Source organism: Marmota flaviventris, chromosome 7 (genome assembly GCF_047511675.1).
Source record: "Marmota flaviventris isolate mMarFla1 chromosome 7, mMarFla1.hap1, whole genome shotgun sequence".
NCBI lineage: Eukaryota > Metazoa > Chordata > Mammalia > Rodentia > Sciuridae > Marmota > Marmota flaviventris.
Genome location: NC_092504.1, coordinates 137,198,918 through 137,225,372, shown reverse-complemented (window position 1 = coordinate 137,225,372; position 26,455 = coordinate 137,198,918). Strand labels below are relative to the sequence as shown.

Here is a 26,455-nt window from a genome sequence, read left to right as displayed (position 1 = left end):
TATTAAAAGAACATAAACTTTTAGGAAGAAAACTAGAGTGTAAACTGTCATTTGTTTCCTTATTACATTTCACGAATATATTTAAATATAAATCATTACTGCTATTGAACTTATAGAAAGTATTAAATGCAAAATTCATAAATATATTCTAATTTATTAACCTTTGAATCTTAAACAGTATTTATAACTACTTTCTATGTTAGCATAATATAATAGAAAATACAAATTTATAAATAGGTAATAATAACCCAGCTAGTTAGTAGGTACCAGGAATTGTTGTAAATACTTTATAATCATCTCACTTAAGACACAAGAATTGCAAATTGTGTATTATTGAAGTTGAGGAGAGTGAGGTTTATAGACGTTTGGGCTGCTTTTCCAATATGCCTAAGAATTCATAATAAATAATGAAATTGGTATTTAAACAGAGTCCTCTACGACATGCTGTCCACCAAAGAATGACCCTAATAATATCTAATAAGGTTAATCATTTTAGGAAAATGCTTTGCTGTTCAACATTCTTTGCCTTTAAATAAAAGCCCAAGGTGCTTTAAATAAAAGCCCATGTTGACAAAATAACAGATATTAACTATCTCAATGTCATAAGTAACCAAGCATTTTATTTTTGCTCCAAATGTTTTATTTTTCATTCTATATTGGTGAATTATAATTACATATAACAGTACGCTTCGTTGTGACACATTCATACCTACACATAGCATAATATGATCCCTTTCCCTCTTTTCCTCTCTTGCCCTAATTCCCATCTTCCACTCTACTGGTATCCCTTCTATTTTCATGAGATCTTTCTCCTGCTTTTTCTCCCTAGATTCCACATACGAGAGAAAACATATAACTCTATGATTTTCTGAGATTGGCTAATTTCATTTTGGATGATGTTCTTCAATTTTCCTGCAAATTTCATAATTTCATTCTTCTTTTTGGCTTAGTAAAACTGCACTATGTATACACACCACAATTTTTTTTATCTATTCATCTGATGGACACAAGGCTGGTTCCAAGTTTGGCTATTATGAATCATGCTGATCTAAACATGGGTATGCATGTATTACTATAGTATGCCGACTTTAATTCTTTAGGATAAATACAAAGGAGTGGGATAGCTGGGTCACCTAGTGGCTCCATTCCTACTCTTCAGAGAAACCTCTATACTGATTTCCATAGCAATTATAGTAGTTTACAATCACACCAACGGTGTATAAAGCTCCTTTTCCACATATCCTTGTCAGGATTTACTAATATTTGTGTTCTAAATGACTGCCATTCAAATAAATGTATATTTTTAAAATATTTTTTTTTAGTTATAGGTGACACAATATATTTTATTTTTATGTGGTGCTGAGAACAAAACCCAGTGCCTCATGCATGCTAAGCAAGTGCTCTACCTCTGAGCCATAACCTCCAGTCCTCAAATAAATATTTTTAGAAGTACATTATTTCATTTGGGGGTATGCTTCCTTATTAATCCATTTTAAATTACTGGGATTTTCATTAATGTAATTTTTTAATACTTAAAATAGTAAAGAGAATTGAATTAAATCTTTAAAAAACAAAATTTTGCTCTGCTAAGCAAAGTATAATCAAGTATAGCATAAAGGAAAGATTAATTATAGATTTAATTACAGCATCCACTTGGACAGAAATCAAAATACTTTAATTATCAATATATTTTTGAGACAACATCAAACACAATGAGCCTATTTTAAGATAAATTTACCTGTTTTTTTTTTCTGTGTTCCTAAATTCTATCAAGGAAATCCTATAAATGTTTATAATATATTTTCACATAATTAAAAATGGTAAGATTCTAAGAGAAATAAAACCCAATTTTCATTGCCCCGTGGCAAGATAGGCCCGCCCCGTGCCTATACCACACGCTGGGGTTCCTTATTCACCAAAGTGTGACTCCACAGCCCAACATAAGGGTACATATAGGCTTGAGGCTGCTGCTGCCATGAAATTGGGATATCACTGCTTCTAACAAGGGACAATAAAGACCTGGTAAGACATCACCAAGGTCCTTGTGGGCCTGCCTGCACCAGAAGTTATCTCTACTACCGGTGTTAACAATTATCCTGTTGATGAGGTAACAGGGAGTCTTGCATGGGGATGCCTCTCTCTTGTTTCTCCTACTAACAGCCAACTTCTTATGATTACCTTCTCACTAGTCACATAATCTAATACTTCCATATTCTCACATCTTACCTCATAAACATCTCAGCCAACCCCCTAGATCCCCTTCTACCATTAGAAACTGTAAACCATTACGCAAACCTATAGACTATAAGGTAGTAGATAACCAAACTCATCATTTCTGATTATAGTGACAAACCTGTAAATGTAAAAATAGAAGCTAACTGATTTATGGCTGCACGTTGGGTACATTGAGTGCTGTAATACTGATCTCCCTCTTAAAGGTGAGATATTGGTAACCTGTAGACACACTGTAAGACAATAGGGCAGAGGCTGAAATACCTCGGATCTACACTGCAAGAGAGGAAGACACACAGACATCATGACAAAACAAGGGAGGAAAGTGCCCCAAACAATCCAAGATACTATAACAATAGAATCCATTGATAGTGCAGTAGGTAAAATGTCAGAGAAAGAGTTCAGAATATACATAACTAAAATGATCTGGGAAATAAAGAATGACCTAAGTAAGCAGATACAGGCAAAAATCAATCACTCCAACAAAGAGATAAGAGAACAAATCAGGCAACCATCAATCACACCAACAAAGAGTTAAGAAAGCAAATACAGGTTGCAAGTGATTACTTCAGGAAAGAGAGATTCCGAAACAAACAAACAAACAGAAACACTTGAAATGAAAGAAACAATAAGCCAAATTAAAAAAAAAACTCAATAGAAAGCATCATCAACAGAGTAGATCACTTGGAAGATTGGACATCAGATAATGAAGACAAAATATACAATTTTGAAAATAAAGTTGACCTCACAGTGAAGATAATAAGAAACCATGAAGAGAATATCCAAGAATTATGGGATACCATCAAAAGACCAAATTTAAGATTTATTGGGATAGAGGAAGGTTCAAAGATTCAAACCAAAGGAATGCACAATCTCTTCAATGAAATAATATCAGAAAATTTCCCAAGCCTGAAGAATGAATTGGAAAATCAAATACAAGAGGCCTATAGGACACCAAATGTACAAAATTACAACAGATCTACGCCAAGGCACATTATAATGAAAATGCCTAGCATACAGAATGAGGATAGAATTTTAAAGCCCATAAGAGAGAAAAATCAGATTATGTATAAGGGAAGACCAATTCCTATCTCAGCAGATTTTTCAACCCAGACCCTCAAAGCCAGGAGATCATGGAACAACATATACCAAGCTCTAAAAGATAATGAATGCCAACCAAGAATCTTATATCCAGCAAAATTAAGCTTCAGAGTTGATGATGAAATAAAAACCTTACGTGATAAACAAAAGCTAAAACAACTTTATAGCAAGAAAGCCTATACTACAGAACATTCTAACAAAATATTCAAGGAGGAAATGAAAAACAACAATGAAAATCCGCAAAGGGAAGAACAACAATAAAGGAAAAGCTAACCAAAGGAGAAAACAAGTCAAGTTAAATATCAAAAATAAACAAAAATGACCAGAAATACAAATCATGTCTCAATAATAACCCTGAATGTTAATGGCCTAAACTCACCAATCAAAAGACACAGGCTGGTAGATTGGATTTAAAAAAAAAAAAAAACAACAACAATATGCCAATATGCTGCCTTCAAGAGACTCATCTCATAGGAAAAGACATCCACAGACTGAAGGTGAAAGGCTGGGATAAAATATACCATTCACATATTCTGCGTAAATAAGCAGGGGTTTCCATCCTCATATCAAATAAAGTAGACTTCAAGCCAAAGTTAATCAAAAGGGATAAAGATGGATATTTCGAACTGCTTAAGGGAACCATACACCAACAAGACATAACAGTTATAAATAATATATTCCCCAAACAATGGAGCATCTATGTTCATCAATCAAACTCTTCTAAGTTTAAGAGTCAAATAGACCAAAACACAATAATTTTGGGTGACTTTAACACACCTCTTTCACCGCTGGATAGATCTTCCAAACAAAAGCTAAACAAAAAAACTACAGAACAATAATACAATTAATAACTTAGACTTAACTGACATATGTAGAATATTTCATCCTTCAATGAGCGAATACACTTTCTTCTCAGCAGCACATGGATCCTTCTCTAAAATAGACCATATATTATGCTACTAAGCAACTTTTAGCAAATACAAAAAAGTATAGATACTACCCTGCATTCTATCAGATCACAATGGAATGAAATTAGAAATCAATGATAAAAAACAGAAGCTACTACAACATCTGGAGACTAAATAATATGCTATTGAATGAACAATGGGCTGCAAAAGATATCAAGGACATTAAAAATTTCTTAAAGGTAAATGAGAACACTGACACAACATATAGAAATCTCTGGAACACTATAAGGCAATACTAAGAGGAATGTTCACTGCATGGAGTTCATTCCTTCAAAGAAGAAAAAGTCAACAAATAAATGACCTAACATTACATCTCAAAGTCCTAGAAAAAGAAGAACAAATCAACTCCCCAAACAGTAGAAGATAAGAAATAATTAAAATCAGAGCTGAAATAAATAAAATTGAAACAAAAGAAACAATTGAAAAAATTGACAAAACAAAAAGTTGGTATTTGAAAAATAAAATAAAATTGACAAACCATTAGCCATGCTAATGAAGAGAAGAAGAGAGAAAACTCAAATTACTAACATTTGTGATGAAAAAGGAAACATCACGATGGACACTACAGAAATACAAAAGATAATTAGGAATTATGTTGAAAACTTGTACTTCAATAAAATAGAAAATATAGAAGGCATCGACAAATTTCTAAAGTCATGCCCAAAATAAATCAGGATGATATACACAATTTATACAGATCAATTTCAAGCAAGGAAATAGAGGACGCCATCAGAAGCCTACAATCCAAGAAAAGCCCAGGACCAGATAAATGCCCAGATAAGCTCACAGACCTTTAAAGAAGAACTAACATCAATATTCCTCAAATTATGTCATAAAATAGAAAAAGAGGGAACGCTTCCAAACACATATGGGGCCAATATCACCCTGAGTACAAAACCAAAGACACATCAAAGAAAGAAGACTTCAGACCAATGTCTTTTATGAACATAGATATAAAAATTCTCAATAGAATTCTGGCAAATTGAATACAAAAACATATCAAAAAGATAGTGCGCCAAGATCAAGTGGGGTTCATCCCAGGGACACAAGGTTGGTTCAATATACGGAAATCAATAAATGTAATTAATCACATCAATAGACTCAAAGATAAAAATCATATGATCATCTCAACAGATGCAGAGAAAACATCTGACAAAATACAGCACCCAGTCATGTTCAAAACACTAGAAAAACTAGGGATATCAGGAACATATCTCAACATCATAAAAGCTATCTATGCTAAGCCCCAGGCCAACATCATTTTAAATGGAGAAAAAGTGAAAGCATTCCCTCCAAAACCTGGAATGAGACAGGGATGCCCTCTTTTACCACTTCTATTTAACATAGTTCTTAAAACTTTAGCCAGTGCAATTAGACAGACAAAAGAAATTAAAGGGATACAGATAGGAAAAGAAGAACTCAAATTATCACTATTTGCTGACAATATGACTCTATACCTAGAAGACCCAAAAAATACCACCAGAAATCTTGTAGAACTAATAAGAAAATTCAGCAAAGTAGCAGGATACAAAATCAACACCCATAAATCAAAGGCATTTTTGAAGATAAGTGACAAATCCTCAGAAAGAGAAACTAGGAAAACCACCCCATTTACAATAGCCTAAAAACAAAAAACAAACAAACAAATAAAATACTTGGAAATCAACTTAACAAAAGAAGCGAAAGACCTCTACAATAAAAATTACGGAATGCTAAAGAAAGAAATTAAAGAAGACTTTAGAAGATGAAAAGATCTACCTTGTTCTTGGGTAGGCAGAATATTACTATATTATATATTACTAATTAATATTAATTAATATATATTATATTACTAATTAATATTACTAAATTACTATATTACCCAAAACACTATACAGATTCAATGCAATCCCATTCAAAATCCCAATAACATTCCTCATAGAAATGGAAAAAGCAATCATGAAATTCATCTGGAAAAATAAGAGACCCAAAATAGCCAAAGATGTCCTTAGCAAGAAGAGTGAAGCTGGTGGCATCACTATTCCAGACCTTAAACTATACTACAGAGCAACAGTAACAAAACCAGCATGGTATTGACACCAAAATAGACCTGTAGACCAATGGTACAGAATAGAGGACACAGAGACAAACCTACATAATTACAGTTCTCTCATATTAGACAAAGGCACCAAAAACATACATTAAAGAAAAGAAGCCTCTTCAACAAATGGTGCTGGGAAAACTGGAAATCCATATGTAACAAAATGAAATTAAACCTCTATCTTTCATCATGCACAAAACTCAAAGTGGATCAAGGACCTACAATTAAACCAGAGACCTTGTGCCTAATGGAAGAAAAAGTAGGCCCAAATCTCCATCATGTCAGAGTAGGCCCCAACTTCCTTAATAAGAGTCCTTTGGTGCAAGAATTAAAACCAAGAATCAATAAATGAGATGGATTCAAACTAAAAAGCTCCTTTTCAGCAGAAGAAACAATCAGTGAGGTGAATAGAGGGCCTATAGAATGGAAGTAAATCTTTCCCACAAGCACATCAGATAGAGCACGGATTTCTAGGGTATATAAAGCACTCAAAAACCTTGACACCAAAAACAAACAAACAAACAAACAAACAAAAAACCAAAACAACCAAATAACCCAATCAATAAATGGGTCTAGGAACTGAACAGATACTTCTCAGAATAGGATATACAATCAATCAACAAATATATGAAAAAATGTTCAACATCTCTAGCAATTAGAGAAATTTCTCTAAGATTTCATCTTGCTCCAGTCAGAACGGCAACTATTAAGAACACAAACAATAAAAAGTGTTGACAAGGATGCGTGGAAAAAGGCACACTCACACATTGTTGGTGAGACTGCAAGTTGGTGCAGCCAATATGGAAAGCAGTATGGAAATTCCTTGGAAAACTGGGAATGGAACCACCATTTGACCCAGCTATCCCTCTCCTCGGTCTATACCCAAAGGACTTAAAAACAGCATACTACAGGGACAGAGTCACATCAATGTTTATAGCAGCACAATTCACAATAGCTAAACTGTGTAACCAACCGAGATGCCCTTTAGTAGATGAATGGATAAAGAAAATGTGGTGTGTGTATGTATGTGTATACACACACACACACACACACATACACATACACACACACAATGGAATATTACTCAGCAATAAAAGAGAATAAAATCATGGCATTTGCAGGAATGGATGAAGTTAGAAAATATAATGCTAAGTGAAATTAGCCAATCCCAAAAAACCAGATGTTTTCTCTGATATAAGGAGGCTGATTCGTAGTGGAACTGGGAGGGGGAGCATGGGAAGGTTAGATGAACTCTAGATAGGGCAAAGCGGTGGAAGAAGGGAGAGGGATGGAGGTAGAAAAGATGGTGGTAATGAGATGGACATGATTATCCTAATACATGTATAAAGACACAAATGGTGTGAACATACTTTGTATACAACCAGAGATACTAAATATTGTGCTTTATATGTGTAATATGAATTAGAATACATTCTTCTGTCATATATAACAGATTAGAATAAAAAATAAATAAGTTAATTTGAAAAAAAAACAGTTTTTATTGATTTGCTATATATTCTCAAAGATTTCCTCCTGAAATTACAGAGTGTAATGAAGTCAATCACTTATATTTAAAGACTTTAGAAAATTCTTAAACATATTTTTAGACAAAGTTCTAAAACTTTTAAAATCAGTAGGTCTTTAGGTAACTGACTTATTAGTCAAACTGAAAAATTTTATTTTCATTTTTTCCCTTTACCAATCTTCACATGGTAGTCTAATGGTTAAACCTATTTGATAGAGACTTATGAAGAAACTAAGCAATGGTTGGCTTGGTGGCACATGCCTGTAATTCCAGCAGCTCCGGAGGCTAAGGAAGGAGGATTGTGAGTTCAAAGCCAGGCTCAGCAATGGAGAGGTGCTAAGCAACTCAGTGAGACTCTGTCTCTAAATAAAATACAAAAAAGGGCTAAAGATGTTGCTCAGTGGTCGAGTGCCCCTGAGTTCAATCCCTGGTACAAAACAAAAACAAAAACAAAAACCCTAAACAATGGATATGAATGATCTATATACTGAACTATTAAAAACTTTTAAAAACAGGAACTCTTCAGTCTTTAAGCAGTTTATCTGCACACAAGATATACACAATTTAATTAATTAAAATCATACACTTAAAGGTAATTCATAATTAGACTTGTCTAATATGACTAGTGGTAGTTTCTCTCTACTCTCTGTGACTGGAAATGTACCTTTGACACTACATGTGCACAGGCATTTTGTAACTATCTCTGCACAGGCTCTCCTTGAAACTTGTTCATCCAGAAAGTCTGGTCATCTCTGTTATCCAGAACAGGTGGTTCTTTCATATAGGCATTATCTTGGAATTTACAAAATAATTACATAATTGACATGTTACTCTTTGTGTAAATAATGATTACAATATTTTAGTGTCATGTGGCAAAGTGGACAAAATATTAATTTGTATTCACTAACAAGCAGACAATTCAGATCTTTTATGTGATGAACATGCTTAAAACATGTTAACCGTGTGTCTGCGACATTTGAGACACTGTGGCAAAACACACGAAGGTTCAAATCACACAAAGATGGGTGAGATTCAGTAACCTTTAGGAGGCCCATAAAGCATGCTTCAAGCAACGCGAGAGATTAAAATAAAGTGTGGGCTTAAAGTAGGTAGTACATCTGCATTTAGCTGAGAGAATACTGAAAGTAGGTAGTACATCTGCATTTAGCTGAGAGAATACTGAAGTAGGAGGTATTTAAAATTAAAAACTGGCAGAGGAATTATGTATTTCCCAAGGAGAGACCAAAAGAAATCTTTGGAAAGGAGGGAGATGAGTGCAAGAAGAAGGCAGAAAAGGGGGTAGGGGTGGGGCATACCTAGGGAAGATAGGGCCACCTCTGTGAAGGTCAAGGGGACAACAAGGCCAATGGCCTTCATGGATAAGTTACCTATTTTAATTTAAAGGCAAATGGGAAACTGCTCAAATAATGGAATCAGTGATGCGCGTTACAAACTTAACACTGACACTGTGAAAAAAAAAGGGGGGGGTTAGAATGATAGTTTTGTCTGTCTAACCAATATAGTTACCAAGCAAGAGTCAGGGAAGGTCCAAACTGTAATGATGTCACCAATACTTGGAGAGAGAACATAGATTTTACAAAAATGGAATTTTAGGAATTTTCTACATTCATTCTTTGAACATATTTTTATTGAATGATTATAATATACCAGGTACTGTGAATAGAGTCTGGACATGTTATTTCAAAGTGGTGGTCATTCATTCAGTCTATCAGTATTTTGTTTGTTTGAACTGTATTTCAGGCACTCCAGAGTTAATGATCAGTATGTGACCTTTACTAAGTGTTGTCCATTGAGCCCCTACCTGAACTATATCCTGACCACTGTCATCAATCTAATGATAGCAGTGGTAAATGTGATGGTAGGAGGAGGTGAGGCCTTTTGGGAGGTAATTAGGGTTAGGGTTAGGGTCCTGCAGAGTCCTCAAATATGAGACTAATGACCTTATAAAGGAGGCCCTAGGGGGTTTGTATGCCTCCCTTCCATTATGTAAAGACACAGCAAAAAGGTACTCCTGTGTATCAAGAAACAGACCCTCACTAACACTGTGTTTGTCAGGGTCTTCATCCTGGACTCCTCAGAACTGTAAAGAAACAAGTTTCTGTCCTTTATGGCCTACCAGTCTATGGCATTTTGTCACAGCAGCCAAAATGGACTAAGACAATGGCAGCCTAAGGAAACAAACAAACAAACAGAGCTAAAGTCAAAGCTCACACACTTTATACTTTCTATCACATAATAGCACAGTTTTAGGAAGGCATACAGATGCACAGTATTTGCAAAAGAAGTTACAAATATTAGTTAAAAATAGTTTTTGAAATAAAATGGTAATCTACTATTAGAGACACGCATTCTGAACAATGGTGTCATGAATTTGTTTTATTTTTGCCAAACCTCTGAACAAGAACAGATGGACAAAATACCTTTATTTTATTTATTTATTTTTATGTGGTGCTGAGAATTGAAGCCAGTGCCTCACACATGCCAGGAGAGTGCTCTAGAGCTGAGCTACAACAGCAGCCCCCAAACAAGAAATCTTAATATTAATTAGTTATAGTTGAATGGAGCTAAGACCCCGTGCTTGACCAATCTGTTCAAGAAGTAAAAATAAAAAAATTCTTTTCTGCCCTTTAAAGATTAAGAAAGATACAATTTTTGAATAAGAGGTGATACAAGTATCTCACATAACATAAAAGTAAAACAGTGTGAAGAGATAGGAAAATGACAGCAAAGCCCCATTTCTCTCATCTTAAAACCTGTTTTCTATGCTCAGAAAACTAGCTGCCAACACATAAGGAACTGTCTGGCAATTCTATGACTAAGCACATCTGCTCAGGGCCATTGCTCAGATGGGACAGTTTCCAAAGACACTATGAATCAAAACTAGTGATCCATGAATTCCAGATTTCCATGGCATTTTTATAATAGAAGACACAATATTATTCAAGTTGAAACATGAAACATCTGAGAAAAATCTGTTGTCTCAATAAACTATTACCTGGTATAAATACCTTAAGATGTATATAAAAATTATTGGCATATGAAACATTTTAGTGAAAAACAAAGAGCTAAATCTTTGTAAAAAAGATTTTAAAATGAATACCATGAGTATATATAAACTTGGATGTATACAATTTACCTCTTGCATTCAGTATAACAGAGTGATACCAAGAACTGTAATCCTATCATATCAGCATGTCTGCTCTTCAATACAATAGCTTACTTGTAAGTCATTTCACTCTCAATTTAAAATACTTCTTGGATTTTACTTTGAATTTACATACAGAGAACACTAAACATAAAGAAAATTAAATGCCTCTATCACTCATTGAAACTTTGAGATGACTGATAACAGAAACAAATCTAAAAGTACATAGCTTAAAGGCTGGATCCACAATGAGAATTTTTTAATTTATTGTGAGAAGCTTCTATTAATTAAAAGTGATTTTTTTCAAGTGCACAATTTTAGAAATCAAATTAAGTGGTCACACATTCTTGTATAGTTGAAGGGCGTCAATTTGGAAGGTACTGTAGCAGCTCTGATGGGATGGACTGAGCAAAGGCAGAAACAATACAGTGATGGAAAAATGAAGGGTCTGAGAGACAGTTATATGGTAGAATTGGAAAATAGAAGTTATGATCCTTCCTAGTTTTTTGAATCAGGAATTGGATGGTGTCATTCACAAATACAAAGAAAAGATTCAGAAAATATGATAATAAGCTCCATTTAGAATCTGTTGTATTTCAAGTGCCTCAGAGCCACCTGGGTGAATGAGATCTCATTAACCTAAAGAACTCTAAGCTAAAAAAATTTAATGAGATCTCACCCTCACAGAGACTTTCTAAGTCACAAAAGTGTGCATGAAATGAAATGGGGCAAGTTAATTTGGCTATCATGTCACACCCATACAGAAACTTATTAAAGACTCTTTTCTATCCTCAGAGGGCACAAATATATTTTTAAGTTCTCAGAAATTATAAATTGATTGACAAGTTACATATTCTTTAAATGAAGACAGTATCTATGTCCATTACTAAGAAGACCACTCCTCAGTGGCAAAGTTATTTTTAACCAACATTTGAATAAGAAATTAATATGCACCCCTATGCAAATACTTTAGTCTACCTTTAAGACACATTCTTCACAAGTTAGTGTTAAAAGATATACACAAATGACGATCCTTTCCTTTAAAGACTTTACAAGGCAATGTAAAATTTTGAGTACGTATGACTTGGAAAATAATCATTTCACAACTCTGCTGGATATATGTTGTAAACAAATATACAGAATGAAAAGGGATCTAAAGAGAACCAGCAGTTCAATCTCAATTTAAATGACTAAGCACTGAGTAGATCCAAAAGAAGAGAAGAGTGAGTATCTGCTAAAAATGAATGAGATACGTCTTCATGAAGAAGGCAAGCTTTGGCCAGATTTAAAAAGACTAAGGATAAAAGGCAAAAAGGAAGGAAGCAAAAGATCTTCCCAGAGAAATAGCAAAGTGAGCAGTTTATACATAAATGGAAGCCGGGGAGGATCAGGTTAATGAAGGTTCTTAAGAAAATAGGCTGAAGAGTTTTATCTACTGACAGGTTATCACTAAATACTCTCAAAAGGAAAATCACAAAAGCTTCAATTAGAGATTCATAGGATTTTAATTTTTTTACACATTATCAGGCAACAAATGAAACTAATATGTTTCAGTAAGTAAAAACTTGTGTTTAAAGAGTTCTAATTTAGTTATTCTTGGCATGGTGATATAGAGCATCTCAAAACCTAAATTCTGGTAATGTCAATATGCCCATCATTCAGAATCTGTCAAACTTGAAAGCAACACCCTTTTCCCTAAAAGAAGCATCTGCTTATCCTTCTGTTCCTTCAAATCTGTGGCAGGAAAAGCAAGCATAGTTTTATGTATACAACTATGAACTGCTTAATGTTAAGCTGTGGAACGCTGCCAGTAAATATTATGGCAAAGTTGCTCATGGACAACTCTATACTGAGACCTTCTAGGTTTTAGAAAACCCCAAATAGCTTTATCAATCTCAGTTTATTTTATTTCAATTTGTAATCTTTAGTCTAAGGATCTACAAGCCAAAGGAATCTTCCACACAGATGTCAAAAATCAACATATCCGTTCTCTCTTCCCCAGTCCACTCTCATTCTTGACTTACTTATTGCTGTGAATACTGTCAGAGAGCCAGGCTTAGAAGCTCTCTAGATTAGCAGTTAAAAGATGTGGGTTCTAATCTGACTCTTCCATGAGCCCTGGACAAGAGAGCTTCTCAGCTTTTGGTTCAGTTTCACTTATTTTATAATTATTTAAAATATTATTTTATAATTTAACAGTGGAGTTAAATTAGATGATCATTAAGTTTCTGTCTTGCAACAAAATTCCAGGATATTTTCCCTTGACCTTAAGCCTAATAGCACCAAAGTTCCACCCATTTTCCTGTACAGAACCTTTCATATGCATTTTTATTTTCTATTTCCATTATCATTACATGATTACAAGTTTTTATGAGCCACTTTTCTTACCATCTTACTTTTAGGATCTCTACATTCTGATTTAGCCTAGATGTGCCACAAGTCTTGTGTCTTTGTTTTTCCTTCCATTCTTTTCTGTGCCTCAAATGTGGAATTGAGTTGATTACACAATTCCATGACCCATTATCATTATTAGCTATAAAAGACTATTATCGTTTATTCTTATTTTATAATCCTCTCAAATTTCTCTCCATTTGTTAAATTCCCATTAAATATATGGTAATATCCTTGCCTACATTACATGCCTGGGTAAAACACATGTTACATACGTGTTTTTATGAGACATATATCTCCACATATAAAATTTCTTTTTATGTTGACATAACTATATCTTTACACATGAACACTTGTTTCTAAATAATTTTTTTCCAAAGAGATATTATTACACTTTCTTAACCATTCCTTTAGTGATGAATACCTAGGCTGCCTTCAATTTCCCGCTTCTACAGATAGCGTCACTCTGCAGAGACAATGACTAGCTTGAAGTTGTGGTACATAATTTCTGGAAATGTTTTTATTTTTTTCTCTTATAGATACAAGTATACACAAAATACGCATTGCATTCTTTTACTATATATATATTGAAAATAAATCTCTCTATATATATTGTTAAAATATATATCCATAATCAATACACATAATTGTTTAAGCCATTTGAAATCTATATAAATCATATCATACTATATAGTCTTTTGCACTGTGTTTTTACACTCTATTTTATATTTTTGATACTGATGGTTGAATATGAAGAGTTACATGTTAAATATCCCTAATCCAAAAGTCTGACATTTGAAATGCTCCAAAATCTGAACCTGAGCACTAACATGATACCACAAATGGGAGATTCCACACCTGGCTTCATGTGACAGGCCACAGTAAAAATGCAAGTGAACTAAAAGTACTATATGAATTACCTTCAGGCTATGGGGATTAAAGTCTATATGAAACAAGTGAGTTTTTTGTTTAGACCTGGGGTCCAACCCCAAAATATCTCATAATACATATGCAAATTTTACAAAATTTGAAAAGAAATCCCAAATCTGTAATACTTCTAGTGCCATGCAGTATGGATGAGGGACACTCAACCTGTATCACATTGTTTCAACTTGCATTTTCCTGACTGCTGTGATTTTTGAAATGTTTGCTCACTTTCTCTGCTCAATGTTCTATGCGTTTTTATTTATTTTTACTGCTGCTTAATATGTCCACAATACTAATCTGTTGTCAGTTATGTGCATTATGAATGTCTTCTATCAGACTGTGGTTTGCCTTTTCATTTGATTGATACTATTCTTTGTAACAACTTTTACATTTTAACATAGTCAAATACATCAATCTTTTCCTCTTTGACTTGTATTTAAATCGTATTAAGACATACTTTCCTGGGCTGGGGTTGTAGCTCAGTGGTAGAGTGCTTGCCCTGCATGTGTGAGGCACTGGGTTTGATCCTCAGCACCACATAAAAATAAATAAGTAAAAATAAAAGTACTGTGTCCACCTACAACTAAAAAAAATTTAAAAAAAAAGAAATATTTTCCTATATGCAATGTATACCTACATTGAAACAAAAAACACCATGTTACTTCATTAATATGTATAAACTTTATGTTTATATGGACTGGTTCAAAAATAAATATAATTAAAAAGTTTTTTGTTTTGTCTTTAAAATAAATACTTCTCTAGCAAAATGTTAAAGAAAGATTCTTGGATATTTAAAAATAAAATCTGTGAAGTTTTGCTTCTCACATTTAGGTATTTATTCCACAAAATCAAATAAATACAAAATGTGAAAGGCAAGATTTTATCAATTTTTCTCATCAATAACAACCATTCCTAACATTATTCTTTCCCTACTGATTTACAATGCCAATGCTGTTATATACCAACCTTCTACATGTACTTTATATTTCATTATATTTGCAAAACTCACACTTAGAAATAACTTGCATTTTATTCCTCTACACAAGGATCCTGGTTAAGATTACATTATCAAACCTGCCTCTCTACACATACATAACTGACATAACTGCACATTTGAAAACACTAGATGATTACACTGATTTCAATCATAAGGATTTGAAAATACATTCTCATTAAAGAATTAAATTTTCTTACCCACGTATGGGAGTTCTACATTTTCTATTTAGTTCTTTGGCATATCTTCTATTTCTTTGTCAATATTTTTCATTTCTTCGTTGGGAATTTCTATTTTTTCCATTTGTTTTAACTTGTTTATAACTGCTCACTGATACATTTTCATTATGGCTGTTAAAAAATCTTTGTCAAATAGTTCTAGTATCTGTCATCTAGGAGTTGGTTCTAATAGATTATCTTTTTCATTCAAATTGAGTTATTCTTGAATCGTTAAGAGATGAATAATTTTTAGTAGAAACTTAAGTATTTTTAGTGTTATGAGACTGAATATTACTTAAGCCTGTTTTGACTGACTTCCTGTGACTCTGTTCTTTTAGAGGGAAAGGAGGTGGCCTTGTTTCGGCCTCCCAACTACGCCTCCGCTGACATGGGTATATAGGTGGGTCCACAGTTTGCTCCTGTATCATCTGGCTGCTGTGGACAGTTATTTTCTAAAACTTGTCATGCTAGGTTGCCCCTCTCCAGCCTTTGGCTTGAGAGAGCAGGTCTCTGGGGGAGCTTTTATTTGGTCTGCACTTGGTATTGCCAGAGTTCTAGTTTCTTCAGTTCCAAGTCTTATGTATAGGAGGCAAAAAAGAAAAACAAAATAGGCATCATGCCTTGGCTCCTGAGGTACTTTCCTGACCTTTTTGTGTTGTTGTTCTTTCTCCATCTTTTAGTCTTGATTCCAAGGTTTTTAGTTGTACTTCCCAGAAGGAATAGGAAAAAGTACTGCTCCACTTTCCTTCCCACTGTTGTTTTGTTTTGGTTTGTTACTGGGGACTGAATCCAGGTGCACTCTGCCAGGAAGCTACATCCCAAGCCCTTACTATACATTTTTTTTTTTTTTTTAGTTGTTGAAAGTCCTTTATTTTATGTGGTGCTGAGAATCGAACCCAGTGCCTCACACATGCCAGGCAAGTGTGCTACCGCTGAGCCATAGCCACAGCCCCCCTATTTTTAATTTTTTTTTTTTTTTAATTTTGATACTACTAACCTGCTGAGACTGACCTCAAACTTGTGATCCTCCTGCCTCAGTCTGCCAAGCTCCTGGGATTACAGGCATGTATCACCATGCCCAGCATACCCCAGCATATCTGGTATGCCCACAGTTTTTTAAATAAAATTCTGTACTATAATTAAAATTCTACTTAAATTGTATCTTCCTTCTTTAGTTGATGGGTATCGTTGCTCGTTCTACTCAGACCATGTATAAGCAAAATGTTATTCACATATTCCTTAGGTTGGTATCTTGCCTAAACATCCTGTCAGAAAATTAAGTACTTCTCCTAACCATGATACCTCTTAATGCCATAAAAGTCATCTTGCAAAGGTTGTAGATAGAGGTAGACAGGAGGACCGCAGCCACGTTTGGGAACTGCTACAGTTCCTATCAGTGTGGTTCTGCTTCTGGCCTCTCCAAGTCTGTCCAGTTTGTCCATCCTTACTCCAACAACACTGTATACCTTTTGCTTTATATTAAGTCTTGATATTTGGCTTTGGAAGTCCCCCTAACTTATTATTCCTCTTGAAAAGTATCTTGTCTATTTTTAACCTTTTACATAACTATATAAATTTTAAAATCAGCTTTCCAAATTCTACAGAAATCCTACTGTTTTTGACTGGAAATTCATTGAACACAGGAATAATATTAAGCTTGTGCACAAATGTGCTTTTGATTTCCAAACATATGGTAATTATCTACATTTTTTTCTGTTATTGATTTATAACTTACTAGTATTGTCATAAGAAACTGTGGTTTATGTTAATTCCGTCCTTCAAAAATTGTTAAGAATTATGTTTACAGTCCAGAATGAGATCATTTTTTAAAAAAATGTTTTGTAGGGATATAAAAGGGAAGTGGGTTCTAAAGTGTCCTTGTCAAAATCACAATGACCTCTGTACTGAGTTGAATAGTACCCTCTCCATGTGGCCCAAATACATGTTGACCTAAAAACTTATTTGGAAATACAGAAAAAGTTTATTTGGAGATATGATTAAAAGGGAAGCGGGTTCTAAAGTGTCCTTGTCAAAATCACAGTGACCTCTGTATTGAGTTGAATAGTGCCTTCTACAACTAGCCCAAATACATGTTGACCTAAAGCTTATTTGGAAATACAGAAAAAGCTTATTTGGAGATATGATTAAGTTAAGGATCATTTTGGATGTAAGTGGGTTCTAAAACAATGACTAGTGTCCTCACAAGAAGAGAAGACACACAAAGAGACACAGAAAATAAGCTCGTGTGAAGGAAAACTGGGAGAGATAGGTGCTGTGCTGCCATGAGCCAAGGAAGGCCGGGGCCTCAGAAAGCTGGCGAGGCACGGAAAGTTTCCCCTCGGGAGAACCTGGCTGCAGTGTCAAGGAAATGCTGCAGGCTCCAGCCAGGTGCTCCTCAGGAAGAACCTTCCCATGACTCGATGCTGCTGCCTCGATTTCACATTTGTAGTCTTCAGAATTAGAAGGTAGTCTGGGAGCATACTTTTCTATTATTTTCCGTCACTGTGTTTGTAGTAGTTTGCCTGGAACGCTGCTATAACCTCCATGTTGCCAACCTCAGTGGTCAGTGCGTAGACCTCATCCCTCTATCACTGGCTTGATTTAATTGATGGCCACTCCTTCCTCCTCCCCTTGGCTGTTAGGACACTGTACTTCCTACTTTTCCTCCTAACTCACTGTTTTTTCCTCAGCTTCTTTTGCTGATTCCTACTCTCTTCCCTTCTCAATATTAAGTATTTTTAAGTCAGAGTTCTCTTTATCATATTTATACCCTAGATGATCCATTCTAGATTTATGGCTTTAAACACTATTCTTATGTTCATCGTCAAAAATCCATATCTCCAGTCTGAAATGTTTACTTGAACGACTTACTTGCTCACTGGATATATTCACTGGAATCTCCAACAGTCACTGAAAACTCACTCTTGCCCAAACACCACCCCCACCTCACCAATTTGGCCCCTGCAGACTTCCCAGTCCATGGCATTATCATTTTTCCAGTTGCTCAAGAGAAAATCTTGGAGTCCTCTTTATCTGTCCCTGTTGCCTCCAGACAAATTATCAAAGAAACTTCTTGAATCTTTAATACAAAACACTAAAAAACATAAAAACCAATCACATTTCCCACTAACCTCCCTCAGGGTCCTCCTGGTCAATAGGATCTTTTGCCTGGGTTACTGCAACGGCCTTCTCATTGCTCCCCTTGTTATCAATTTTACCTTTCTACAGTCTACTTTCAAAATGGCAGCCAGAGTGATATCTTACCAAAATAGAAGATCTGTCAATCCTCCTACTAAAAACCACTCTTATTTTTCCACAGCAAAACCCAAAGTCCTTATAATGGCCTACAGGGCTCCATATCATCTTGTGCCCTCTCTCCACAACCTGTGTTACTTCATCTTTTGTTATTCTCCTCCTTGCTCACTCTGTTCCAGGTATACCAGGAAAGACTGTACAAGTGGCCACAAATTTTACTTCTCCACATTCCCAACTTTTCAATATGACACTGAAAATCCTCCTATCGAGAGGGGGATCTACTTGCCCATCCTTTGAATTGGTTAGTCAGGTGACCTTCTTTGCTATGCGGTATTAACAAACATAATTCAAGAGAGCCTTGAGAAGTATTTACATATTGTGATTTGCTCTCCGGCTTTTCTTGAGAACCTTGCCATGCCAAGAAAAGAAGGACTTTTCTCACGACCTCGGGGAAATCTGCCAATTGCAGACAGACTGACCATCACTATTGACTATCTGACCATCCTGCTAGAAGATAGCTGGAGACACACAGACAAATTCAGTAGATCTCGGCTGAGTAGGCTCAGACAAGAAAATCTGCTCTGATGGTCCCCAAAATAATATTCTAAATAAATCAATGTGTTGAGTCATAACAGTTTAAAATGGTTTGTTAATCAGCAACAGATAGCGGAGAGAGCTCACTTCCTTCCTGTTCTTCCTTGCTGTTCAATCCTGCCTTTGCAACGGCTTTGTCTTTACTTGGAACCCTGTCCCTATGTTATAAATCTGGTTTATCAACATCGTCACATCTTTGTTCAAATCAATCACAACCTCTCAGTAAGGACTACTCCAAATCTTTAAAATGCCACCCCACCATTATCCTAGCACTCCAGTAACCCCACCCTGATCTTTTATTTGTTTTCCGTATTCCTTTGGCCTTTTAGCTTATTTTACTTGAACACTGTATTTGTTCATTGTTTGCCTGCTCCTGCTAAAAGTAAGTTTCAAAAAGAGAAAGGTATTTATTATAAATTGATGTACCCAGGTATCAAGATCAAACCCTGTACATAGTCAATGCTTGCTAAATAATTACTGAGTAAATGAATGAATTCAATGTTCTAGAGATGCCTATTAGATCAATTTGTTGATCACATTCTATTCTTAATTGTTTTCTGTTTATTTTATTTATCAATGACATGGAGTTGAAATCTTTACAAGGATTATGTCCACTGCCTTGTATTTGTCAGTTTTTGCTTTTAACATTAGTATTTTTACTATACAGCCATTTTGAAAGGAAGTTTAAAAAAATTATAACAAAACATTCAACCAAGATGACCTTTATTTTAAATGTCCTAAATAGGTTTCACTTTATAAATATTAGTAACCAAAATATTATTTAACAGTAGCATTAAAATAATAACGAAGACTAATTTTGGGTTGTTTATCATTTACTTAATATTCTAGTGCTGTACTAATCCTAAATATTAATAGAATAGAATAGAACAGACAGCCTTCAAAAGTTATTCTAAGAATGATACAGAAATATCAGTGGATAGAAAATAAGAATTCAAGAAATAAATATAGCACATTCATTTAATATTATACTACATAACATTAAGAATGATAATATTATATCCAGCACTAAAAAAAGAATGATAATACTAATATGATCCTCATATATCAATAAGTGAAAAAGGCTATTCAACCGTGTTTATATTATCCTTTTACTAAAATATTCAAGTACACACACAAGCCTAAACTTAAAAAGTTAACAAGTTATTTTAAATAATAAAATCATGAGATTTTTATTTCTTTTTGTGTTATATCATAGTTGTATAACAGTGTATCTTGTTTTTGTCCCAGATTCTAGATCCCTGGTATTTCCTGAGCATCAGAATTATTTTTGTTATTTGTGCTGAACCTCTCGGATCATATCTATGTTCATGCTAATGGGATAACTTGTGGCAGGCCCCCAGAACCAGACTGGTTGTGGTGGCAAAACTGACCACAGGAACAGAGGGTTAGGGCTTTGAGGCCCAACCTCCTGATCTCCAGGGAGGGGAGTGGGGCTACAGAACTGATTCAATAATGCGATTAATGATCTAATCAGTGATATGCATGTAATAAACTTTAGTGAAAATTCTGAACACAGAGGCGTGGGTGAACTTCCTGTTTGGTGAACACACTGTCACATCGTGGTGCTAGTAGGATGACACATCTTGCTTCCATAACCATAGGACATGGAAGCTCTACATTGGGGACCTTCTCAAATCTTACCCTATAGGTGTCTTCTTTGGGTGGGCCCAGTTTATATCCTTTATAATTAAAATGTAATCATAAGTATAATGCTGTTCTAAGTCCTGTGAGTCATTCCAGAGAGTTACTGAGCCACAGCAGATGAGGGAAATGTCCACATTTGCAGCCTGTTGGTTTGAAGTGAGATGACCTGGGAGGTCCCCAAACTGGTGGTATCTGAATGAGGGTAACCCTAATGGGGACTGTGCCCTAAATCTGTGGAATCCATACTAACTCTGGGTAGTTAATGTGAGAATCACATTGTAATTTGACATAATCTACTATCTAGAGTTTTTTATAATAACAGAGTTTATATTGGTTTCATAATTTTTTAAAAAATATTTTTTAGATATTGATAAACCTTTATTTTATTCATTTATTTATATGCAGTGCTGAGAATCAAACCCTGTGCCTCACACATGCTAGGCAAGCGCTCTGAGCCACAACTGAGCCACAACTCCAGTCCATGGTTTCATAATTTAAAAAACAATTTCCATCTTGAAGACAGTAAGATCTTGTAATTAAATAAACCATTGTTATTTTAAGCTACAAAATCAGTAACAGCAAGAGAAATAAAGTGAATCGGGGACACAGAAGATGGCTGCGAATAGAGTGCATCACACCCCGTGTACCGTGCCACTGCGTGGGTGAATAACGAGTTAAAACAACAAAAAACTATCTTGTTAGGAACTTACAACAAAATGGGGGTGCACCGAAACCTAGAGGAAGGATTTCCAGCACCGAGGTCAGGTAATTGAGTCTCATACACGAGCCAACTGTGCGACCGGAGATCCGGGCTGACTGATCTGCTCGGCCCGCCCCGCGGCTACAGATGGCGGGGAGCCGCCGAGAAGCGACCAGCAAGCAGGGAGATTCCTGCAGATTCTGTGGAATCCTGCTGTCTGACCACTCATGGAGCCCCGGGCTGAGTTCGGGATTTCAGACGGGGAAGGAAGCGGGACAGCTCTATCCCCCACAACGGAAACTCCACCAAGGAAACCAGCGGCCACCATCTTGGAGAGCTGAAGTAACCACCGCCACTCTCCGACAGATTGCAACAATAAAACAGGTGCGTGTTACTCAGCTCATCTCCCATACAGCGGGGAATTTGCATAAAATCTCTCCTAGGCTCTCTGGGGGAGGGATTATCAGAACAAGCCTGCATAAAGACGCGGGGAAAACTAGAGACATCCGACCTTCAACTCCCCCTCCCATCAGCGGCGAAAACGAAACCTGTATTGCCAGCGCAGGGGGAGGGGCAAGCGGAAAAAATCAAAACAATAGAGTGGAGGGGGGATTCTCAATAGCCACCCTCCACGCCCAACAAACGGCAGGCCCAGAGTACAGTTTGAACTGCCGAGAGGCATCACTCAGGAGAAATCTGGTCTAGCAGGAGAAACCAGGACTAGCAGGAGAAACCAGGGGACTAGAGGCCAGGCCCTCGTGACTGGGCGGCTGGGGAACGCACGCCCGCCGGCGAAACTCCACCCGCTGCCCGCGTGACTGGGTGGCTGGAGTCCGCCCCCCGCCAGCGACCGACTGCGCGACTGGGCAGCTAGAGATCGCCCGCCCACCAGCGACAGCCGGCCCATTCCCCTGCGACTGAGCAGCTGGAAGCAGCACGCCCGCCGGCGACCAATCGCCCCCCGGCTCCCGCGCGACTAGGCAGCTGGGGACCGCCCACCCGCCTGCGACAGCCGGCCCATTGCCCCTGCGACTAGGTGGCTAGAGATCGCCCGCCCACCAGCGACAGCCGGCCCATTGCCCCGGCGACTGGGCGGCTAGAGATCGACCGCCCGTGGGCGACAGCCAGCCCGCTGCCCGTGCGATTAGGCGGCTGAAGACTGCACGCCCACCGGCGACCCATCATCCGCCCGCTGCCTGGGCGACTGGGCGGCTGGAAACCGCCTGCCCGCTGGTGACCAACTCCGCGACTGGGCGGCTAGAGATCACCCGCCCGCCAGCGACAGCCCACCCACTGTCCGCGCGACTGGGCAGCTGGAGTCCGCCCGCCCGCCCACGTCCGGGAGCTGAAACCAACCAGAGACAGTCCAGTCCCACCCCTCCATTCGGACACCCCAGTAAGGAGCCTGGGGCCCGCCATAGCAGGGAGGTGACGTCACTGGAGCTCGGCCGTCGGAATTCCATCTCAGCGGAATCCACTTTAGCAAGCATAGTCTACCAACACAAAAGAGAGATAACAGAGATATAAAAAACCAAAACAAATTTATAGAAGAGAGCAGAAACACAGCAATCAAACAGAACTGGAAAGTAGAGTGAACATCATGAAAAAACAAGGGAAAAAAGGAGTACAAACAATGCAGGACAACTTAAATCTACAGGAGGACCTAGAAGCATCAGAAACAGGGATAGGGAAAGAATTCAAGGCATACCTAACTCAGATGGAAAGGAATATTAGAGAAGACATGAGACAGCAAGTCCAAGTAATACAAGTATATTTTGAAAATGAATTAAAGAAACAAATTCAAATGGCAAAGAATGAGCTTTACCAGGAGATAGAGATCTTAAAAAAAATCAAACAGTAATCCTAGAAATGCAGGAAACTATAAACCAAATTAAAAACTCAAACGAGAATATTACAAATAGACTAGATCAAGTAGAAGTCAGAACATCAGATAATGAAGACAAAGTTTATCAACTTGAAAAGAATATAGTCAACACAGAAAAGATGCTTAAATCCCACGAGCAATCTATTCAAGAGATATGGGATGTCATAAAAAAACCAAATCTGAGAGTCATCGGGATAGAAGAAGGCACAGAGAATCAAATCAAAGGAATGGACAACCTATTAAATGAAATAATTCTAGAAAACTTCCCAGAGATGAATGATGGAATGGATTGCCAAATCCTGGAAGCCTACAGGACCCCAAACATTCAAAACCGTAATAGACCAACTCCAAGACATATAATTATGAAGATATCCAACATACAGAACAAGGAGAGAATATTAAAAGCTACGAGAGAAAGGAGGCAGATTACATTCAGGGGTAAACCAATTAGGTTAACGACTGATTTTTCATCACAGACTTTGAAAGCGAGAAGATCCTGGAACAATGTATTTCAAACGCTGAAAAATAATGGATTCCAACCAAGAATACTGTATCCAGCAAAATTAAGCTTCAGATTTGACAACGAAATTAAAATCTTTCACGATAAACAAAAGCTAAAAGAATTCGCAGCCAGAAAACCAGCACTGCAAAGCATTTTGAGCAAAATACTACAAGAAGAGGAACTGAAAAATAGTGCCCAAAACTAACAGCAGGAGGTATCTCAGTAAAGGGGGAGGAAAATAACCAAAAAGTAAAAACTAGCCAAACTAAAATAAATAAATAAATAAACATGACTGGAAGTACAAATCATATTTCAATTGTAACCTTAAATGTTAATGGCCTAAATTCACCAATCAAGAGACATAGGCTAGTAACCTGGATCAAAAAAACAAATCCAACAATATGCTGCCTTCAGGAGACTCATATGATAGGAAAAGACATACATAGGCTGAAGGTAAAAGGTTGGGAAAATCATATCACTCACATGGCCCTCGGAAGCAAGCAGGAGTGGCCATACCCATATCGAATAAAATCAACTTCAAACCTACGTTAATCAAAAGGGATGAAGAAGGACACTATATACTGTTAAAAGGAACCATCCACCAACAAGACATAACAATTATCAATTTGTATGCACCAAACAATGGAGCTGCAACGGTCATAAAACAAACTCTCCTCAAGTTCAAGAGTCAAATAGACTACAACACAATAATTATGGGTGACTTCAACACACCGCTCTCACCATTAGACAGATCCTCTAGACAAAAGCTGAATAAAGAAACTATTGAACTCAATAGCACAATCAATAACCTAGACTTAACCGACATATACAGAATATATCAACCATCATCAAGTGGATACACGTTCTTCTCAGCAGCACATGGATCCTACTCAAAGATAGACCATATATTATGCCATAGGGCAACTCTTAGTAAATATAAAGGCATGGAGATAATACCATGCACCATATCTGATCATAATGGAATGAAACTGGAAATCAATGATAAAAGAAGGAAGGAAAAATCCTACATCAAATGGAAAATGAACAATATGTTACTGAATGATCAATGGGTTACAGAAGACATAAAGGAGGAGATAAAAAAATTCATAGAGACAAATGACAATACAGACACAACATACCGGAATCTATGGGACACAATGAAAGCAGTTTTAAGAGGGAAATTCATTTCTTGGAGTTCTTTCCTCAAAAAAAGAAAAAACCAACTAATAAATGAACTCACACTACACCTCAAAAACCTAGAAAAGGAAGAGCAAAATAACAGCAAATGTAGTAGAAGACAAGAAATAATTAAAATTAGAGACGAAATTGAAACAAAAAAAACCATTGAAAAAACTAAAAGTTGATTCTTTGAAAAAATAAATAAGATCGACAGGCCCTTAGCCATGCTAACGAAGAGAAGAAGAGAGAGAATTCAAATTACTAGCATACAGGATGAAAAAGGCAATATCACAACAGACACTACAGAAATACAGAAGATAATTAGAAAGTATTTTGAAAACCTATATTCCAATAAAATAGAAGATAGTGAAGATATCAATAAATTTCTTAAGTCATACGATCTGCCCAGATTGAGTCAGGAAGACACACACAATTTAAACAGACCAATAACAAAGGAAGAAATTGAAGAAGCCATCAAAAGACTACCAACCAAAAAAAGCCCTGGACCGGATGGGTATACAGCGGAGTTTTACAAAACCTTCAAAGAAGAATTAATACCAATACTTTTCAAGCTATTTCAAGAAATAGAAAAAGAAGGAGCTCTTCCAAATTCATTCTATGAGGCCAACATCACCCTGATCCCGAAACCAGACAAAGACACTTCAAAGAAAGAAAACTACAGACCAATATCTCTAATGAACTTGGATGCAAAAATTCTCAATAAAATCCTGGCGAATCGAATACAAAAGCATATCAAAAAAATTGTGCACCATGATCAAGTAGGATTCATCCCTGGGATGCAAGGCTGGTTCAATATACTGAAATCAATAAATACTATTCACCACATCAATAGACTTAAAGACAAGAACCATATGATCATCTCGATAGATGCAGAAAAAGCATTTGACAAAGTACAGCATCCCTTTATGTTCAAAACACTAGAAAAACTAGGGATAACAGGAACTTACCTCCACATTGTAAAAGCTATATATGCTAAACCTCAGGCTAGCATCATCCTAAATGGAGAAAAACTGAAGGCATTCCCTCTAAAACCTGGAACAAGACAGGGATGC

General features: G+C 36.4%; 1 protein-coding gene across 4 annotated transcripts in view; it reads right to left on the bottom strand.

Annotated features, from left to right (window-relative positions):
* Sclt1 (sodium channel and clathrin linker 1) overlaps positions 1 to 26,455 on the bottom strand; it is a 160,504-nt gene that overhangs the window by 76,119 nt on the left and 57,930 nt on the right. The gene's annotated exons all lie outside the window — the stretch shown is intronic.